The following is a 19,509-nucleotide window of genomic DNA, read 5'->3' as shown; positions in this document are numbered from 1 at the left end:
TGACCAAACATTGCTTTTGGATAACCAATAAAGTATGTCTTGACCAATCGCGGGCTGAGCTTTACCTCGTGTCTCCACTTGACATAAGCCTCGCAGCCCCAAACCCGAATAAAGGACAAGTTAGGGACCGTTCCCTTCTACATTTCATATGGAGTCTTGTCGATAACTTTAAACGGACTTCGGTTAAGTATAAGAGCAACTGACAAAAGAGAAAACCCCCATAATGAATCAGGTACTACCGTGTGACTCATCATAGATCGAACCATATCAAGTAGTGTTCGATTTCTCCGTTCAGACACACCATTTAATTGAGGTGTTCCAGGTGGAGTTAACTGTAAAACTATTCCACACTCTTTAAGGTGTTGATCAAACTCATTTGAAAGATATTCGCCACCCCGATCTGAATGGAGTGCTTTAACCTTTCTTCCCAGTTGGTTCTCAACCTTATTCTGGTATTCCTTGAATTTTTCAAAAGACTCACTTTTATGCTTCATTAAGTAGACATATCCGTATCTACTCAAATCATCCGTGAAAGTGATAAAATATCTATAGCCGTCTCTTGCGGTAATTGACACAGGTCCACATACATCAGTATGTATGAGTCCTAATAGGTCACTAGCGCGCATTCCAACACCTTTGAAGGAAATTCGAGTCATTTTGCCGATAAGACATGATTCACACGTGCCAAATGATGAGAAATCAAATGTGGAGATAGTTCCACTTTCAATGAGTTTCTTTACATGTTTTTCATTTATGTGTCCCATTCGACAATGCCATAGATAAGTTTGATCTTTGTCACCAACCTTTAATTTCTTATTAATCACATGTAATGTATCTGTGGTTTGACCTAAGATATAAATTCCATTCATGGAAACTGCTTTGCCATAAACCATTTCATTAAAAGAGAAAATACAGCTATTGTCCTTTAATGAAAATGAAAAACCGTCTTTATCAAGTACAGAAACAGAAATAATATTCTTAGATAAACTGGGTACATAGTAACAGTTATATAAATATAACTCAAAACCACTCGGGAGCTGGATTACATATGTTCCATTTGAGACTGCAGCAACTCTTGCTCCATTCCCGACTCGCAGGTCCACATCACCCTTTGCGAGGGGTGTGATGTTTTTTAGGCCCTGCAAATGATTACACAGATGAGAACCACAACTAGTATCAAATACCCAAGTTCCGAAACTTGCATGGTTAATCGCAATCATATGAATATAAGATGACATACCAACAGGAGTGACGCGGCCTGCTTTTATGTCCTCGCGGTACACGGGACAGTTCCTCCTCCAATGCCCAGTCTTGTGACAATGGTGGCACTCAATGTTACCGTCCTTGCTCTTTGCCTTGCCTTGTGAGCCACTAGTCTCACCAGGCCTACTCTTACCGTTTTCTGATTTCTTAAACTTTGGCTTTCCTACAGTTAGGTCGCCGTGAACTTTGTCCTTACCCTTATTCTTGTTGGAAATCATGAGAACATCGTGCTTCATGCTCCCACTCAATTTCATATCCTTCTCGGCCTGTACGAGAAGTGAGTGTAGCTCATGAGGACTTTTCTTCATGTCATTCATGCAGTAATTTGCCCTAAAGAGGGCAAAACCATCATAAAGTGAATGAAGCATACGGTCAATGACTATGCTCTCGCTGATTTTGCAATCAAGTGCCTCCAGTTTCTCGGCATTCTCAATCATGTTAAGAATGTGTGGGCTAACCAGTTGGCCCTTCTGGAGTTTCGCATCAAAGAAGCGACAGGTATGCTCATAAGTAACGATTCTCGGTGCTTTTGAGAACTCATTAGTGAGCGTGGTGAAAATCTTGTTTGCACCTTGGGCAATGATGCGTCTTTGCAAATTGGTTTCCATTGCAAAAATGAGTACGTTCTTTATCGCACCCGCTTCCATGACAAAGTCACTATAAGCAAGTGACTCGTTAGCTCTTGCATTGGGGCATGGGTTTGGCGGTATTGGCTAAGTTAAGTACTTGAGCTTACCGTCAGCAATGGCAGCATTCCGTAATGATGCCTCCCAGTCCGCAAAGTTGGACCCGTCATTCTTCAGGCGGATGGACTGATTCATGTGGTCCATGAAAGTTTTGAGTCATGACTCGCGTGCAAGTGTGGCACTTGGCATAGGGATATCATTATTTCCAGCCATTTGTTGTAAGCAGTATTATCAATATAAAACGAATTCTACACTGCGAAAAAGAAGAAAAATATAATAAGCATACTCATCGTTATGATTTAAGTCTAATGCAAAACTGTTTTAAGCGAAGACTCAAGCATTTATACAATTGACCTCCCTCAAGAATTATATAAATGATCCCAAAACTCAATTATCTGTAAATTGATAAGCGAACCTCTTGGCTAATTCTACTATTAGAATTCTTGGTTGATAAATTTCTGTAAATTTTATCTATAGTTCATCATAATCACGAGAAACTCTTCGGATTATAATGTTGAGGTAAAATAAGTCAACACAAACTACTTACCCAACGTAGAAGGGGTCACATGGAGAGTAAGGTCCTATATGCCTACCGACGAAGTAGGGATTCATAGTTGTTTGCCCTTATAAAAACTAGTCTCAATTTTAGTTTTAGAGGAAGATCCCACCAACTTTATTTTAATTCATTTTAAGTGAACTAATATCTAGCATGCGTGAATGAATAAACTAAGATAATGGCTTAAAATTGTGTGACATCTTTATGTCCATGATAAGTAACATTCAATCTATATGAGTCAATTTTCATGCATATTAGTAGGTGGTTTGGTTTAGGCGGAATATGATGCACTAATTATCATGCGAAGAAAAGCAATCTGAATGTAAAAACGTAAAACAAAAACAAAGTCCTAGTGTGGCCTATCTACCAAAATGAACATAAATACAACTTTGGAATCCTTCCTATGACCCGAGAAGCTTGTCTTGATGTTTCATCTTGGTCCATGTAGCGGGAGTGAGCAATCCAATCTCCATATTTAGTCTTCTCAAAAATACAAATAAAATTACAAAATAAACCTTTTTACATTCTAATTTCAAAACATAATACTAAAGAAAAACCAAAGGAGATTCGAGATCTCAAATTACATCAAGACTATGTTTCCATCATTACGAGAACATAATCAACTAAGGCCACACTAGGTAATACAAAATTACAACCGATTGCAAAAATACGTAAATAAACCATTCAACAATTAATACAACTAAATAAAAATGCATCAACTATAAATTAATCATTTAAGACATAATTCCTTAATTATGTAGAGTAATTTATCCAAACCACCTATTTAAAATTATGTGACAATTCCTCAATTACTCACAATAATTCCAATCTTAATTCACATTAACTAGTGATATGAATTAATCCAACATTATTTTAAACCTCTTTAAAATAATTGGGTATCTAAAATTTGTGAACCTTTTCACAACAAACAATCATACATTATAAATTTAATGTATAATTATTATTGGCCAAAACAAACATAAAAAAAAAAAAAAAAATCTCTCGGCATTGTGCCAAAAAAACAAAAACAGATTTTTTTTTTACTCGGCATTTAGCTCTAAATATCGAAAAAAACATTTTTTTTTTCCTTTTTCTGCTCTCGGCATTCAGCCTAAAAACCAAAACCAAAAAATTTCTTTTCGAAAACATACCCTTTTAGATGAACAAATTTGTTTAATGTTGCTACTATAACAAGATTGGCATAATCATCAACTTTTAATTTAAACATAGATCCAAACTAGATGATTCAATTTAACCTCTTAAAAAGAATATCTAAATTATGATTAAATCGATTATCTGAATATTTGATTCATCACAATTGATTTGAACATTGTTAAATTAATTAATCATGATGCTTTAACAAGTATGGCAAAACTATATAGCAAAACAAATGAATATCATCAATCAAAACGATTTCCATTTACATTTTAATTTAATTCTCATTCAATCAAAACATCTACAAATTTATCATATTATCATCTTAACATATTAAAACAACAATATAAATAAATCAAATGGAAACAAAAATTCAAAAACCAAAAAAATAAAACCTTTCGGCAAAAAAAATGATTCGACCGTTTTTTTTCTTCAAATTTTTTTTTTGTTTAAATTCATTTATGAAAATCATATAAAATAATTTCGTGGCCTATTCTCTGATGGGGCATATTCTGCACCACTGACCAAGTCAACATATAGAGCAAGGTCAAGGATATCCACAGCAAAGTCAACGACTTAGACAGTCTAGCCGATGAAACCCATCGGCCTGTCACCTGGGGTCTCGGCCTGTCAACCAGCCAGCCGGGACACATATCCGCGTACTCATATCCAAGACCCTCGGCCGGCCTGCCACGGGTCCATCGGCCGAGGGTAGAACGGTCTTTCCACCTGCTAGCCACTTGGCCACTTGGCCACTACGTGACAAAAGGTGAAAACCTATAAATACTCCTCAACCTTCATTGAGGAAAGGATCGATAAATTAACCTAAGAATCACTATTCAACTTGTAATATCTTCCTTATCTCCCTATAATACATCCTTGGCCAAGTAATAACAACTTATCCCTCTAAGTTTACTGACTTGAGCGTCGGAGTGAGTACGCTTGGCACAAAGCCAAGCCCTCAGTTCGTTCATTGTTGCAGGAGAGGCCGAGAGGAACGATAGAGACGAGGGATCCAACTCAAGACATTATTCTAAAAGCCACGGGTGGTAACAATACTTGCTCTGGAATTACACCCGGAACAACTGGCGCCGTCTGTGGGGAAAGACACTAGAAGCTAGTCACATTCATTCCCAAACAAAAATATACACACAAAAAACCCACCCCAAAAGCCAAGAAGATGTCGAAACAATAAGAGGCATTCGTGACTGACGAAACCGAATTCTACCAAGATGATACCGTCCACAAATCTGGAGTTGTGCAACCCTCCGCTGGTCAAGTGATTCAACCGGAGTACGGGATGCCAATAATACCGGACACTCACGCCGCCGTCGACCAGGTCACCATCATGGGGCATGTGGTTGACGCAAAGAAAATCAAGATGCTCCGGACCTAATTGGGAGTACGCCCGCTCACACTGTCACGCCGACAAGAGCGGCGGAAACCGTCCAGGAGGCCAGGGCCCGAAACGTGACCCCAAGAAACTTGAACGGAGCATTAGGAGAAGCTGACCCTGTCAAGACACCGGAGGAGCCCAAAGTGGTCGTGGTAGACCTAAGTCCTTCTCGCACTCGTGAGAAGACTGCATCGCCGCGGCACGAACGAGGCACACCCCGAAGGAGCGAAAGAAGCCCAACTCGTCAGAGTTGGAGAAGAAGCCCGACTCACCAGAGTCGGAGGAGAAGTCCTTCTCGCTACGAGGAGAGAAGCCGGACTAGCAATGCGAGGAGCCGATCGCCGCGTGTCGTTCGACATGTGGTCAGACAGCCGCTCAGCGCCTACGTTCTAGATACCCCAGTGCCGACTAAGCTGAAGTTACCACCCATAGCATACAAAGGGGAAGGAGACCCGACCGACCACGTCGAGGCTTACGAGTCTCACATGTCGGTATGGGAGCAACTTTGATGAGGTTTGGTGCCGAATCTTCCCAACGACACTTTGCATGGGATGGCACGAGTTGGTACAAGGGGCTACCCGACGGGTCGGTATCTTTATTACGCCGACCTAAAGGACGCATTCCTAGCCCGGTATTCCCGCAACAAGAGGAGGGCCGTGGAGACATCGGACCTCCCGACTATCGACAGAGGGGGAGGCGAGTCCCTCCGGTTATGTGAAGAGGTTCGACGCGCAAGGTCCAACAAATTCGCGAGCCGAGCAATGAATCGGCGCCTTCGCGGCGATGAAGGCCTCCCAAGGGGAGACCTAAAAACGAGCTCATCAAAAGCGGCGGCTGACCTTGGACGCCGCCGAAAATTGGCCGATCAAGCCATTAAAGTGGAGGACTATCACAAAACCTGGTAGGCCCTAGCGAGGCCAAACCCTCGAAAAGAAGAGCGCCGGGAGGACAACCCGGATGAAGGGCGCCGTGACAATAATCGGTCACGGTGCGGCGAAAGACGCCGTGACAATAATAGGCCACGGTCGATAAATCTGCCGCTTGGGACTCGACGGGCGCCGGGTGGAGTTCGGGATCGTACCACCAGAGGCGGTATAATGATAAAACCCCCCTCGTCGTATCGGCCGCCGAGGTCTTCGCCCTGAGCAAAAACGAGGGCCAGAAGTGGGAAAGGCCCCCCAAGCCGAAGGGAGACGGTGACACGAGCCAAGATCGTGAGTACCACGGCCACACCGGTCACCTTATCGACAACCGCCGATCAAGAATGCCATCAAGAACGATCCGAAGGGGAGCCTCGGCAAGTACGTTGCCAAAGGCCAAAAGACCGACGCGGCGCTTCAGATAAGAAATCCGTCTTCGAACGGATAGGAGTGATCCATGTTGTCATTGGGGGCAACGAGAACGGAGGGTCCGCTCACGGGCACAAACGGCACCTGAACGAGCTATATCAGGCCATCAACTTTGTGCCCAACACAGCGATCCCCGCTTCCAACATCCCCGATATGACTATTGGAAGGAAGGACTACGAAGGAGTCATCGCTCCTCACAGCGACCCACTTGTAGTCAATTTGGACATATCCAACCACACAGTCAAGAGGTGCCGATTGACACAGCGCCTACACGAACATCATGTTCGGGGAGTGCTTCCTCGGCCTCGGTCTGAGAGTCAAGGACTTAAGCCCCCGCACCAATCCACTATACGACTTCTGCGGGGCCGGCCTGGTACCACCGGGTCAATCGGGATGCCTATGATATTCGGCGAAGGGAATGCGGCTAAGAATGTCCTAGCCGAGTTCGTGGTCATTGACGGCTCGTCCGCCTACAACGTTCTCATAGGCCGAGTCACTCTGAGCGAGGCCGACGCAGTGATGTCCATCCGGGCCCTAACACTGATGTACGTCTCGGACCGGGGGGAAGCGCATAAGCTCGTCTCCAAGGACGAGAAGGACGAGGTGGTCAACGTCCGTATAGCTGCCGCCGAGGATGCAACATGCAATCCCTCAAAGTGGCAAAGAAGTCGAAAAAGGAAAAAGTCCATCCTTACAACGGAGGGCGACCTCATGGATGCAACTAGCGGCCGATCGGGAAGGTGTGCCTTTGATGAGCCATTAGACGCCGGTAATCTCGGAAAACTTTGTATAGCGGCGGAGGTGTCCAAGATAGTCAGGCACCCCAAACGCATGTTTATACCTAATGAAAAATCGTCCAAGTCTTCCATCAAAGTGTCCACTTTTTCCCCATCATCATTAACGGAAGAAGATGCTTGCTCACACTTTGTCACACCGACAAGAGCGGTAGTCTCCATAAAGAGGCGAGCACCGTCGCAGTCACCCCAAGTAGTAGACGCCACGACAGTCACCCCAAGAGGTTTTGGCGCCGTCGCAGTCACTCCAAGTGGTAGATGCCACGGCCGTCATCAACAAATAGACGCCAGCTCACACTGTCACACCGACAAGAGCGGTAGTCTCCATAAAGAGGCAGGCACCGTCGCAGTCACCCCAAGTAGTAGACGCCACGGCAGTCACCCCAAGAGGTTTTGACGCCGTCGCAGTCACTCCAAGTGGTAGACGCCACGGCCGTCATCAAGAAATAGACGCCACTCACACTCGTCACACCCAAGAGAGCGGTAGTCTCCATAAAGAGGCAGGCACCGTCGCAGTCACCCCAAGTAGTAGACGCCACGGCAGTCACCCCAAGAGGTTTTGACGCCGTCGCAGTCACTACAAGAAGTAGACGCCACGGCCGTCATCAAGAAATAGAAGCCAGCTCACACTGTCACACCGACAAGAGCGGTAGTCTCCATAAAGAGGCAGGCACCGTCGCAGTCACTCCAAGTGGTAGACGCCACGGCCGTCATCAAGAAATAAGACGCCAGCTCACACTGTCACAACGACAAGAGCGGCCGTCATTACCAATAAGCGGCGCGCTCACTCACACCGCACACCGACAAGAGCGGCAATCACCCTCGGGAAGCGACGCACGGCGATTCACGGCCAGCGCAGTTGATACTCGCAGAAACGATCAAAACGCCTTAAAAGTGTTTAAACACAGTTGGGATGCGCACTCTAGACTGCCTCGGCCAGGCCGAGGCGGAAACAAAAAGGCAACTCAGACGAAGTTAAAAAAAAAAAAAAAAAAAAAAAAAAAAAAAGACCTCGGCCAAGCCAGAGGCAAAGTGAAGACGCTAAGTACAGTTGATACGCTCAACTATTAGCGCAAGGAAACTCAAAGTGAGGTAAAAACCTCGGCCAAGCCGAAGACAAAAGAAACGAACTCTTATTAAAAATGATAAGTTACAAGTGAGGAGAATACAGACGACGGCCGTCCCCATAAGGACAAGCCAGAACACAACCTACCAAAGTTGTACAAAATACAAGGAAAAGAAAAACAAAAGATTACCGGTATCAGTTGAAGCGCCAAAAATGGCAGGGAGGGAAGGCTTAATAATTGGCTCCCGAACAGCTGAAGCTATCCGAGACGCCGGGTGAGCCTGGTGACGACCGCCCGTCTCCCTATGCCTGTTGCTGCTTGTCATCAGCAGCGGTAGCAGCATCTTCTTCGATGGGCAACCCAATGGCGTTCTTAGCGACCTCGGCTTGGCAAAGACCTCGGCCTTAGCCTCGGCGCCTCAAATGCCCTTGCCCTCTCGGCTTCCTCCTTGGCCGCCTTAGCCTTCTCAGCAAGGGCTGCACTCTCCGCGGCCGCCTCTTTCTCTATCTTCACCCTCACCGCCTCCTTGGCCTTCTCCTCCATGGATTTCTCCTTAGCTTCGAGCTTATCGTCAAACAACTCAAATTTGCCCCACGGAAAGGAACCAAAGCAGAGGGAAGAGCTCCTCAATCACTTCCGTGGCGCTTCTTCGGCCGATCCGAATTCGGTGCACATGTTAGGGAGCATGACGGTTTGGAGCATCTCAATGTCCTCCTCCTTTTGTCTAATAATGGCCTCCTTGCTCCGAATCACCTTCCCCGGATCTGAAATTTGCCCCTAAATTCATTCCTCTCTGGAAATAAAGGTCGGCGTGCCTCGAACAAGGTCACACTTCTCCGGCCGGCTTTGCAACTTCGGCCGCAGCAGCCTCGGCCTTGGCTCTCTCAGCAAGGACCTCCTTTTCAGCGTCCTCCCTGAGTTTTCTCTCAGCCAAGAGCGCTTTCTCAGCATCTCCCCTAAGCCTCTGCTCATTGAGGAGATCCAGCTTCGCCTTCGCGGCCACCTCCTTAGTGGCATTAAGCTCAAGAGCGGGATCGAGCCACGACCTTCTCCCCGCTCTATAATACGAGCACCGGTCAGCTCGTTCCATCTCGCCAGCTCCTCGATCAACCTCGCGCGTTCCGCTACAAGCTGGGAGGGGGAAGCCTTCTGGGATGAAGAGTCGGTGGTGACGTCTCGATCACCAACCTGCAGTCGGGAGGGGGAAGCCTTCTGGGATGAAGAGTCAATGGTGACGTTATGATCACCAGCCTGCGCGGGTTTCTCCTCCACTTGTCGCTCATTAAGAGCGACGTAAACAATGGGCGATCTCGCAAAATTTAACAAAAGCATCAGTTTCAACATGCATAGACATGCCAGAGAGCCCGTCATCAGCGGCGCCTAATGAACCGGCTAAATCTGAGCCGCAGAATAGATCAGTACCATGCTTGGCCTTCTTGGCCGGAGGACGCATTTCCTCGCCAGCAGCAGAAGCAACGACAGCGGTAGAGGCTGTCCCCTTTCTCTTACGGACAAGGGGAGACCCCTCCTCATCAGAGTCCTCCCCATTGGTGATATCAACGATCTCCACCGTTGCCTTCTGAACAGGGGGAATGGGAGGTGGAACTGAGGTCGACGCCATTGCCGCTGAAGACTTTGTTTTTCGATTGTGGCGCGGCATGTTACTAACAACCTTCGCCTGGGCCTCCACCACATTCAAGCTCTTCAGCTGCTGATCCATGAGATCATTCGGCGACGTCCTGCGGTCATGGGTTAGAGCCTTGGGATGCAAGTTAGCAACGGTTTTATCTTTGTGCAGCCCCATTCTCCGGAGGATATCCTTAGACAGGTCCAGTCCAAAGTGGTCTGCGAAGGAAACGAAGCAAGAGTTTAGTAGAAGAAATAAATCGAAGTTCGAGAAACAGGAACATTGAGAGCGGTGATGGGCCTCACACCGACCCCACTCACCCTGTGCTAGGGCCGGTATGAGGCCGACATGGCAGAGCGGCTCATCCTGGAGGATGATCTGCGTTGGGGGAATCCATCTTTTCGGCACCCCACTCTTGTCCGCCTCAAAGAGCCTCATCGCCAGCCTCTCGTCCTCCTTAAGAGGGACCTTGCTGGCATCCATCTTGAGTTTTTTCCGGGTGACCCATCTGTCGTGCTCCACCTTAGTCTCACACCGCAAATTAACTTGGTGCTGAAAGGAGCGGGGCAGCGGATAGTCATCCGGCAACTTAACGTACACCCACCGATCTTTCCAGTCCTTGCAAGAAGTAAGTTTGTCAACAGAGACATAACCCTGCTCCGTTTGCACACTGTACCATCCGACGCGGCCAGAGATTGATGGCCGGAGATGATGAAGCCGGCGGAATAAATTCACCGTTGGGGCCTCTCCCTTGAAGAGACAAAGCCAGACAAAGCCGACTATGGTCCTCATAGCCAACGGGTGTAGTTGGGCAACAGCAACGTTCATGGCCCTAATGATGGCCATAACGTACTCATTCAGCGGGAACCGGTGCCCGTACTCCAAGTGCCGCATGTATACGCCGGTGTAGCCCGGTGGAGGGCAACAGACGGCCTGACCCTCCTCAGGGATAACAATTTTGTACCCCCTGCCAAAGAAGAAATGGCCCTCGAAAAATGTCTCGCCGGAACAACTGGCGAACTTATGGGTCCAAGCACGGTCAAGGCGGACCTTACAGGCGTCACCGTGATCCATAACGTACTGCCTCCCCTCTTTAGGACGAGCCTTTTCAGCGTCATCACCAAAATCGTCTGCGTCATCATCGACATCATCGTCATCCTCCCATTCCTCTAAAATTTGAGGATCAACTTCAGGAGAAGGAGACCTAGGGCCCCCAGGCCTCATCAGGAGGGCATCTAGCTTCTCCTCCTCATCAAGACGCGACGGGGAACCCCCACGGCGCAGAAGTTTTAGCCCCGGCGTCAGCAGAAGACATGATAGCAATGACTACTTAACAAAATAAGAAGTGAGGAAATTTGCTCGTTTACCTTGAAGAAAAAAACACTCGCCGGAGTAACAACTCTGAAAATTAGAAGACAAAGAAGCCCTTGAAAGATTAGAGAGAAGAAAATTTTGGTGAATGAAATTGGTGGCCAATTTCACGGAATAACTGCCCTATTTATAGGGAAAAGCCCATGAAGAAGAACCAATCAGAGAACAGCCCATGAAGCGCCAGCCAATCACCTAACAGACACGTGTCAGACATGCAACCATGGAAAGTCAATCGTCGCAACAGTCAAACGTCAATCAATGCAACAGTGATCAAGCGTCTTCAACACGCCCCTTCACCTCTCTTCGCCCATTCATCTTCCTCAACAAATTCCTAGGTATCTGCTCTCCGCCGGCCACAAGATCAACCAAGCTAGGAAGCACCGGCCTGGGGGCAATAAAAAACAACCGGCACTCCCAACCCTGGTCTCGGCCAGCGTCACTTCCTTTTCCACATCGGATGCCCTTTACACATCCATGCGGAGGGGGGATATATATGGTACGGCCTAATAAGAACCAGGCCGAGATAGAAGAAGCCGATACAGAAAAAGTTTCAGAAATTACTTTCGCAGAATATACGCTCAGCATACATCGGAGACCATACCACGGCATAGGCTACGCTGGGGGCAAATTGATAGGGCATATTCTGCACCGCTGACCAAGTCAACATATTGAGCAAGGTCAAGGATATCCACAGCAAAGTCAACGACTTAGACAGTCTAGCCGATGAAACCCATCGGCCTGTCACCTGGGGTCTCGGCCTGTCAACCAGCCAGCCGGGACACATATCCGCGTACTCATATCCAAGACCCTCGGCCGGCCTGCCACGGGTCCATCGCCCGAGGGTAGAACGGTCTTTCCACCTGCTAGCCACTTGGCCACTACGTGACAAAAGGTGAAAACCTATAAATACTCCTCAACCTTCATTGAGGAAAGGATCGATAAATTAACCTAAGAATCACTATTCAACTTGTAATATCTTCCTTATCTCCCTATAATACATCCTTGGCCAAGTTATAACAACTTATTCCTCTAAGTTTACTGACTTGAGCGTCGGAGTGAGTACGCTTGGCATAAAGCCAAGCCCTCAGTTCGTTCATTGTTGCAGGAGAGGCCGAGAGGAACGATAGAGACGAGGGATCCAACTCAAGACATCATTCTACAAGCCACGGGTGGTAACAATACTTGCTCTGGAATTACACCCGGAACACTAATGATTTTAGGGTTTTAAGTGATGAGAGTTTTAGGTCAAAACAAGTGAGTAAAAATGATCCCCTTTCACTCCTCTTAACCGTGTAAAAGGAGGAGAATAAGGGAAGATTTTTTCCTTCCTTTTTTTTCGTGTAACAACCGAAAAAAATAAGGAGAATATCTTCTTATTTCGGTTGTTCTAATATTGTATAAAATGTGTATATATTTCAATTGTCATTAATGTCATCACGTATTTAATAAGTCCACACACAACAGCTTGTAGTCGTTTTATTAATACCGGTCTGTAATTATTTATTGTGACAATTTCGCATAATATATACATTAACTATAAATATAACATATTTATAATTTGCTAATTAAATATAACCGTTTACGTTTAATTACGAATTAACATCTTAATTCGTTTAAGCTAACATTATATACAATAATTAAATATAACAGTTTATATTCAATTTATGAATTAACAATTAATTCGTCTCAGCTAATATTATTTAATTGTATTAAATAATTGTCTCATCATCACTTTGATTAACCTTTTAGTCAAATACATGGACTAACCTTTTAGTCATATAAGGCATCAATGTGATTATATTTTCATATAATCACATCTCTCAAACACATCCTTTAGGTGTGACTTTTAGGACCAGTTGATCACCGCCATCAGTATGATAATAACGTCAAACTTCTAGCAAGCTAACCGTTATTATTAAACGTTAATCAACTGATAAAATACTAAGTATACCCTGTGAACCTATAAGAGATTTATAAACGTTATCACACTGACTGTGGAGGACACAAGCTCCAACAAGTTTTTCCACCCTTGGGGTTCTTGCCGCCTTTTGTTATTCCTCCCATCATCGTTTTTGAGCTTAGATCGATCCTATTTCTTGGACCTATCAATCCTCCTCGTAAGTTTTCTGTTTTAGGCGTTTAATTTAATAGTTTTATATATTGTTGGTATATTAATTAGATTCGCTCTCTTCTTTGGCACGTGTGATAATTTATTGACGGTGTGGAGATTTCACCTGGAGAAGATGTATATGTTGTTGCCGAATATCTCTAGATTTTTTTTTGCTAAAAAGGTAAATAAGTGTTTCTCTTTTAATTGTGTTTATACCAATTTATATGATCAATATGATTTAATGATTGTTTTGTATGATTGGTTCCATGTTGGATGATTTATAGTCATGAGTAATATGTTTTGTACGTTTGTATATGTTTTATTGTCTTAATTGTATATCGGTTGTTGCCTATGCGGTATTTTGGGCGTTGTTATGTGCAACTAGGGTTCACTAGTGAAACCCTAGAGGCGGCTTGACTCACGGTTAAGAGTAGGGCTCAAGGTTATAGCTGGAGTATGTATAACCTTGAAATATGAATCAAGGTTAAAGATGAAGCTAGAATAACCTTGAGTTATGACTCAAGTTATGGCTGAAATGGGTATAACCTTGGGAATATGAATCAAAGTTATAGATAAGTATGGTATAACTTTGAAGCACATGTTAAGGTTATGGCTGAAACTAACGTAACCCCGAGTTATGACTCTAGGTTATGGTTGGAGCTAGTATAACCTTGAGTTTCGTGTCAAGGTTATGGTTGAGGTTAGTATAACCTCAAGTTATATGTTGAAGTTATAGTCGAGGTTAATGTAACCTCGGATTCGGAGTTTACGTTATGATTAAAGTTACTTTAACCTTTTTTGTTAATACTTGTTTCATATGTTGTGTCGATTCAATTATAGTATAACACTATGTGGTTTGACTTGTATAACTGAATATGTTGTGTTGCATTTAGTTACGCAAGAACTCAAAAGTGTTTTGACTTGTATTTTCTCTGCAGTAAATTAGATGAAGTTTGTAAGCATACAAACTTTACATTTTCCATATTCGTTCTAGTTCATGTTGAGCTTTAATCGATGTTCTCTTTGGGTGGATTTTGCTCATGTGACATTCTTGGGTACAGTGTCACTATTCAGTGTCCGGAACAAAATTTGTACTCCATCCTAGTCACTCATTTCTTCCCTCTTTCCTTTTTCATGGTAATCGGATTTTCTTTCCTCTTTCTTTTTTTGGAATGTTTTGGGTGGTCTAAATTCATTTGCATGTGAGGTAGAGTGTTTTGTGTGGTCCAAAATAAATTTCCTTATTTCTTGTGCAAAATGGAAGAGGAAGAAATGAGCGGTTAAGAGGGAGTACTGTCATGTTTATGCCTTACATAGTTTTGTGATCTTTTCTTATACCTATCAGAAAGCACATTTTTACTTTTGTTGGTTCAGGCAACAAGTTGGAAGCTTGAAGAAGCTATTCAACTTTTTATGTGGGATAAGAATGTGGTGTGATGACATCGTCGACATATTTTTCATCAGAAGAAACTACATCCCCTCCAACTCATAAGAGTTCCGGGTAGTATTTATGTTGAGTCTTTTAATGAGTTTTTCTTGGTTGATTTATACTGTTTTATTATTCCTTTGTTATATCCTTCCTCCGATCCACACCAAAGGTAACACTTACCTAAAACGAACGATCCATACTAAAGGTAACTGATGAGCTCCTATTTCTACTACATTTTGGCACCTTTTTGAGCTCATTTGGTAGCACTTGGTGACGGTTTTTGACGTTTTTGACGTTATTTAGCCAATTCCATATGCTTCACCATTTAGCATAAATTCAAGTGAAGATTAAGAAGCCAAAAGATCGAGAGAAGTGTCCAAGGAAGAGCCAAGAACAAGCTTGAAGAAATGCCACAAGAAAGCCTTCCAAAGGATCAAAGGAAGAACGAAAGAAAGACGCACTCCAGCAGCAAAGCCGCACGGTGCGAGTTTCCCAGCTACAGAACTCGCACCGTGCGAGAAATATGGGTTTGATGGCGTTTTGTATTACGGGCCTTCCCTTTATTAAGCCCATTAATTATTAGGTTTTGGTAGATATAAATAGGAAGTTTGCAATTAGGTTAATCATCTTTTGTTCACTTTAATTAATCAAATTGTAATTTGGGAATATTTTCATCTTTGGAATTGGGGTTTAGATCTAATTATGGAGAACTAATCTCCTTTCTTAATCCGACTCAAGGCTTAATCTTTGGTTGTAAGACTCTTTAATCCTTCCTTAATTATTATTATTGTTCTTAATCTCTTTTGTTTAATTGCTTAATTTTGGAATCCTTGTTAGATTATTATGATTAAGTGTGATTTCCTTATTATATAATCTTTCCAAGTTCCTTAATTTATTGTTGTTGGGATTATTAAGTGTGATTTCCTTGTAATTACATGTTGCAACAACTTATTATTAGACTAATGAATGTTATTTCTTCTTGGTTTAATTAACATTAGAGAGAATAAGTTGTAATTGTTCATTAATTGTGATTTCACTATGAGTAATTTCACCTATTAGATTCCTATTGCTCCATCTTCTTATTAATGAATCTATGTGTGTGATTTCCACTAGAGGAATTGATAAGTTGGGTCAATTATTAAGTGTGATTTCCTTGTGATTGACTTCTAATTAAGGGAATTTGGAGATTTAATCTCACTAATAGGACAATAATATTGATTAGAAGGATTGATTGAGGGGTTTTGTCAACTAAAGTGCCAAACTTTGGGTCGGGTTAAGTCTCTGTCAATATTGATTAATTTCCATCTTTAAACTCTTGTTTGATTGCTTGCCTCATACTCTTGTTTGAATTTCCTTTACTTGTTATTGAAAACCAACCCAACCCCCCCCCCCCTTTTTTTTACATAATTGTTGTTACTTTTTTCACAATTGTTCTAATTACTCTTTTAATTTCACTATTGCAAAACCCATCTTCTCTTGGTTTCGATCCCTTGCTTGCTATTTTACTAGTTTATAATTAGTGCTAATTAATGTGTTTAGTGGTATATAAATTGTTAATTTGGCTGTCTTTTAGCGCGACGTTTTAGGCGTGTCAAATTTTGGCGCCGTTGCCGTGGAAGGTAACGGTTTTGCTAGTGTGTTATTTGTGTTTTAGAATAGTTGTTTTAGTTACTCTTTGTTTCTTGTTGTTAGTGTCTTGTTCATCACTTGTGTGAACTTTTTGATTGTGTGCTCTTGTGTATAGTTGTTTATGGTCAATACTAGGAATTCAAGTGAACCACTTTTTCCTTTCAATCCGGAGATTCAAAGATCACTTGCTTGGATAGGAGGAGGTATTAGAAGAGACAACCCGGTTATTGAAGAAATTGATCCCGGTTTTCAACAAGACCAAAGAGAAGATCACAACATCCCTTTTGAACAACCCATACCCATACAAATCATCATGGGTGATCGTGAAGACGGGGATCCACACCGAGATGGTGAGAGGGAGAACCCACCACGGCCAAGAACTATTAAGGAACTTACCGCCCCGGATCTTACACAAGTGCCCTTGTGTATCTCCTTTCCGGCCTTGGCGGAAAATGCTACCTTTGAATTGAAGTCCGGGCTCATTCACCAATTGCCCCAATTTCATGGACTTAGCACGGAAGATCCCAACAAGCATCTAAAGAAATTTCATGTTGTTTGCTCAAGCATGAAGCCTAATTGGGGTTACCGATGAGCAACTTCAACTAAGGGCCTTCCCTTTCTCACTCAAGGACGCGGCAAATGATTTGCTTTATTATCTCCCTACCGGGAGCATCACCACTTGGAATCAAATGAAGAAGGCTTTCTTAGAAAAGTATTTTCCCGCTAGTCTCTCATCTCATTTGAAGAAATAAATAAGTAATGTTGAACAAATGGATGGGGAGAACTTGTACGAGTATTAGGAGAGGTTTAAATAACTTCTTGCTAGTTGCCCATACCATGGGTATACCAATCACGACCTTCTCTTGAACTTTTGTGGTGGTCTACTTGAGGATGATGCTAGAATGATTAAAGCCGCCACCCAAGGTGGAATTGAATACATGTCGGTCCAAGAAGCAAATGAGTTGATTGAAAGGTTGGTAGGAAGCTCTAGGATTTTTGGGTGGAGAATTAGGAAGACAAGTGGGACATCCTCTTAAAGGCAAAGCTCCAACCATATGGAGGAGAAAGTTGATTTTCTTACCAATTTGGTCAAGGAACTTACAAAAGGAGGTGGGAGTGCTTCTCATGCGAAATTTTGTGGTCTTTGTAATGACCCAACTCATCCCACCAATGGGTGTCCATCTTTGCAAACGGAGGAGGCAATTGAAGCGGTGAAGGCTATTGGGTTTAGGAAGTTTGACCCCTATTCTAACACTTACAATGAAGGTTGGAAATCTCATCCAAATATGGGATGGGGTGGAAACCAAAATCAAAGCCAAAATCATAACCAAAATCAAAATCAAAAATTAAAGGGGCTTCAAACTCTTCATTTCAAAAGCCAAATCAAAATCAAAACCAATCCCAAAATTCCTTGGAAGAGATGATGAAAACACTTGCTATGAATCAAATGACAATGCAAAAATAAAGTCAAGTCTTGCTACAAAATACCAAGGAATTTCAAAATGCCGTGCTTCAACAAAACCGACTCACTGACTCTAGGTTTGTTAACCTTGAGACCCAAGTTGGTCAAATCCTCACTACACTCAATTCTAAACCCACCCAAGGAGGGAGTCTCCCATATCACACCATTCCTCCACCCACCAAGGAACAAGCAAAAGCGGTCTCTTTGAGGAATGGTAGAGAGTTGGTAGAGGCACCCAAGGCTCCTAAGAAGACAATACCACTTCCTATTGTTCATGAAGTGGAGGATGTGATTGAAGATGAAATTGAAGTGGTAGTGGAATAAGGGGAAGCATCTACACCTCAACAAGTAATGGTGAACGAACCACTTCCGGAATATGAGCCACAAGCTCCATTTCCAAGTGCTTTGAATGATACAAGGATAATTGACAAGAAGACTTCAGGCCTTTATGATATCTTTCGTAAAGTGGAGGTAAACATTCCTCTCCTTGATCTTCTTAGTAGTGTTCCCAAGCATGCAAAATTTTTGAAAGAGTTGTGCACTACTAAGAGGACCAACAAGGCAAAAAGCATGAAAAAGGTAAGGGCTAGTGAACATGTGTCGGCAATTTTTCAAAAACGGTTGCCACAAAAATGTAGTGATCCGGGCATGTTCACTATTCCTTGTAAAATTGGTCTTGTATTGTCAACATGCTATGCTTGATTTAGGTGCATTCATTAATGTCTTGCCCAATTACCTTTATGAGTCACTCAAGTTAGGGCCTTTGAAACCGACTCGTACGGTCATTTCTTTGGCCGATAGGTCCAATATCTATCCTAAAGGGGTTGTGGAGGATGTCTTGGTGAAGGTGGGGGAAATGCTTTTCCCCGCCGACTTCTATGTGATTGAAATGGAACCCGAGAAAGGCTCCACTCCCATTTTGTTGGGAAGGCCTTTCATAAGAACTTCCTACACCAAGATTGATGTATCTAGTGGACGCCTCACAATGGAATTTGAGGGGGAAAAGATTGAGTATAGCATACATGAGGCTATGAAATACCCATCCGAGACTTCATCTTTGTGCTTTCTTGAAATTTTTGAGCCAATTGTGCAAACCGTGTATGAATTGTGCAAAGTTGATGCATTAAATGTTGTTTTGACTAATAGATTGGTTGGAGAGGATACGGGGTATGCTTTGTCTTGTAATTTGCAGGAAACAATCAAGGACCTAGAGGAAAATCCCCCAATGGAAGAATGGGAAGAAAAGGAAGAAATCCGGAAGGCAGCAGAGAACTCGCATGGTGCGAGTTTTCCAGCTCCATTTCTCGCACCGTGCGAGATGTCCCCTGTCCAGGAAATTTTCTTCCTTTCTTTGAAATTATTAGAAGAGCTACCAAAAGAGAAACCCGTTCCCTGTATTGTCAAGCCTCCTATTGTTGAATTGAAGCCCTTACCAAGCCACTTGAAGTATGCATTTCTAGGAAATGAAGAAACTTTACCGATAATTATTTCAAGCAAGCTTACTAAGGAGCAAGAAGAGGCTCTCATCCGGGTTCTTAAGCAACACAAGGAAGCAATTGGGTGGACAATGGCCGACATCAAAGGCATTAGTCCCACTTTATGCATGCACCGGATT

This window comes from Silene latifolia, chromosome Y, assembly GCF_048544455.1.
Source record: "Silene latifolia isolate original U9 population chromosome Y, ASM4854445v1, whole genome shotgun sequence".
NCBI classification, from domain to species: domain Eukaryota; kingdom Viridiplantae; phylum Streptophyta; class Magnoliopsida; order Caryophyllales; family Caryophyllaceae; genus Silene; species Silene latifolia.
This window is presented reverse-complemented; position numbering follows the sequence as displayed.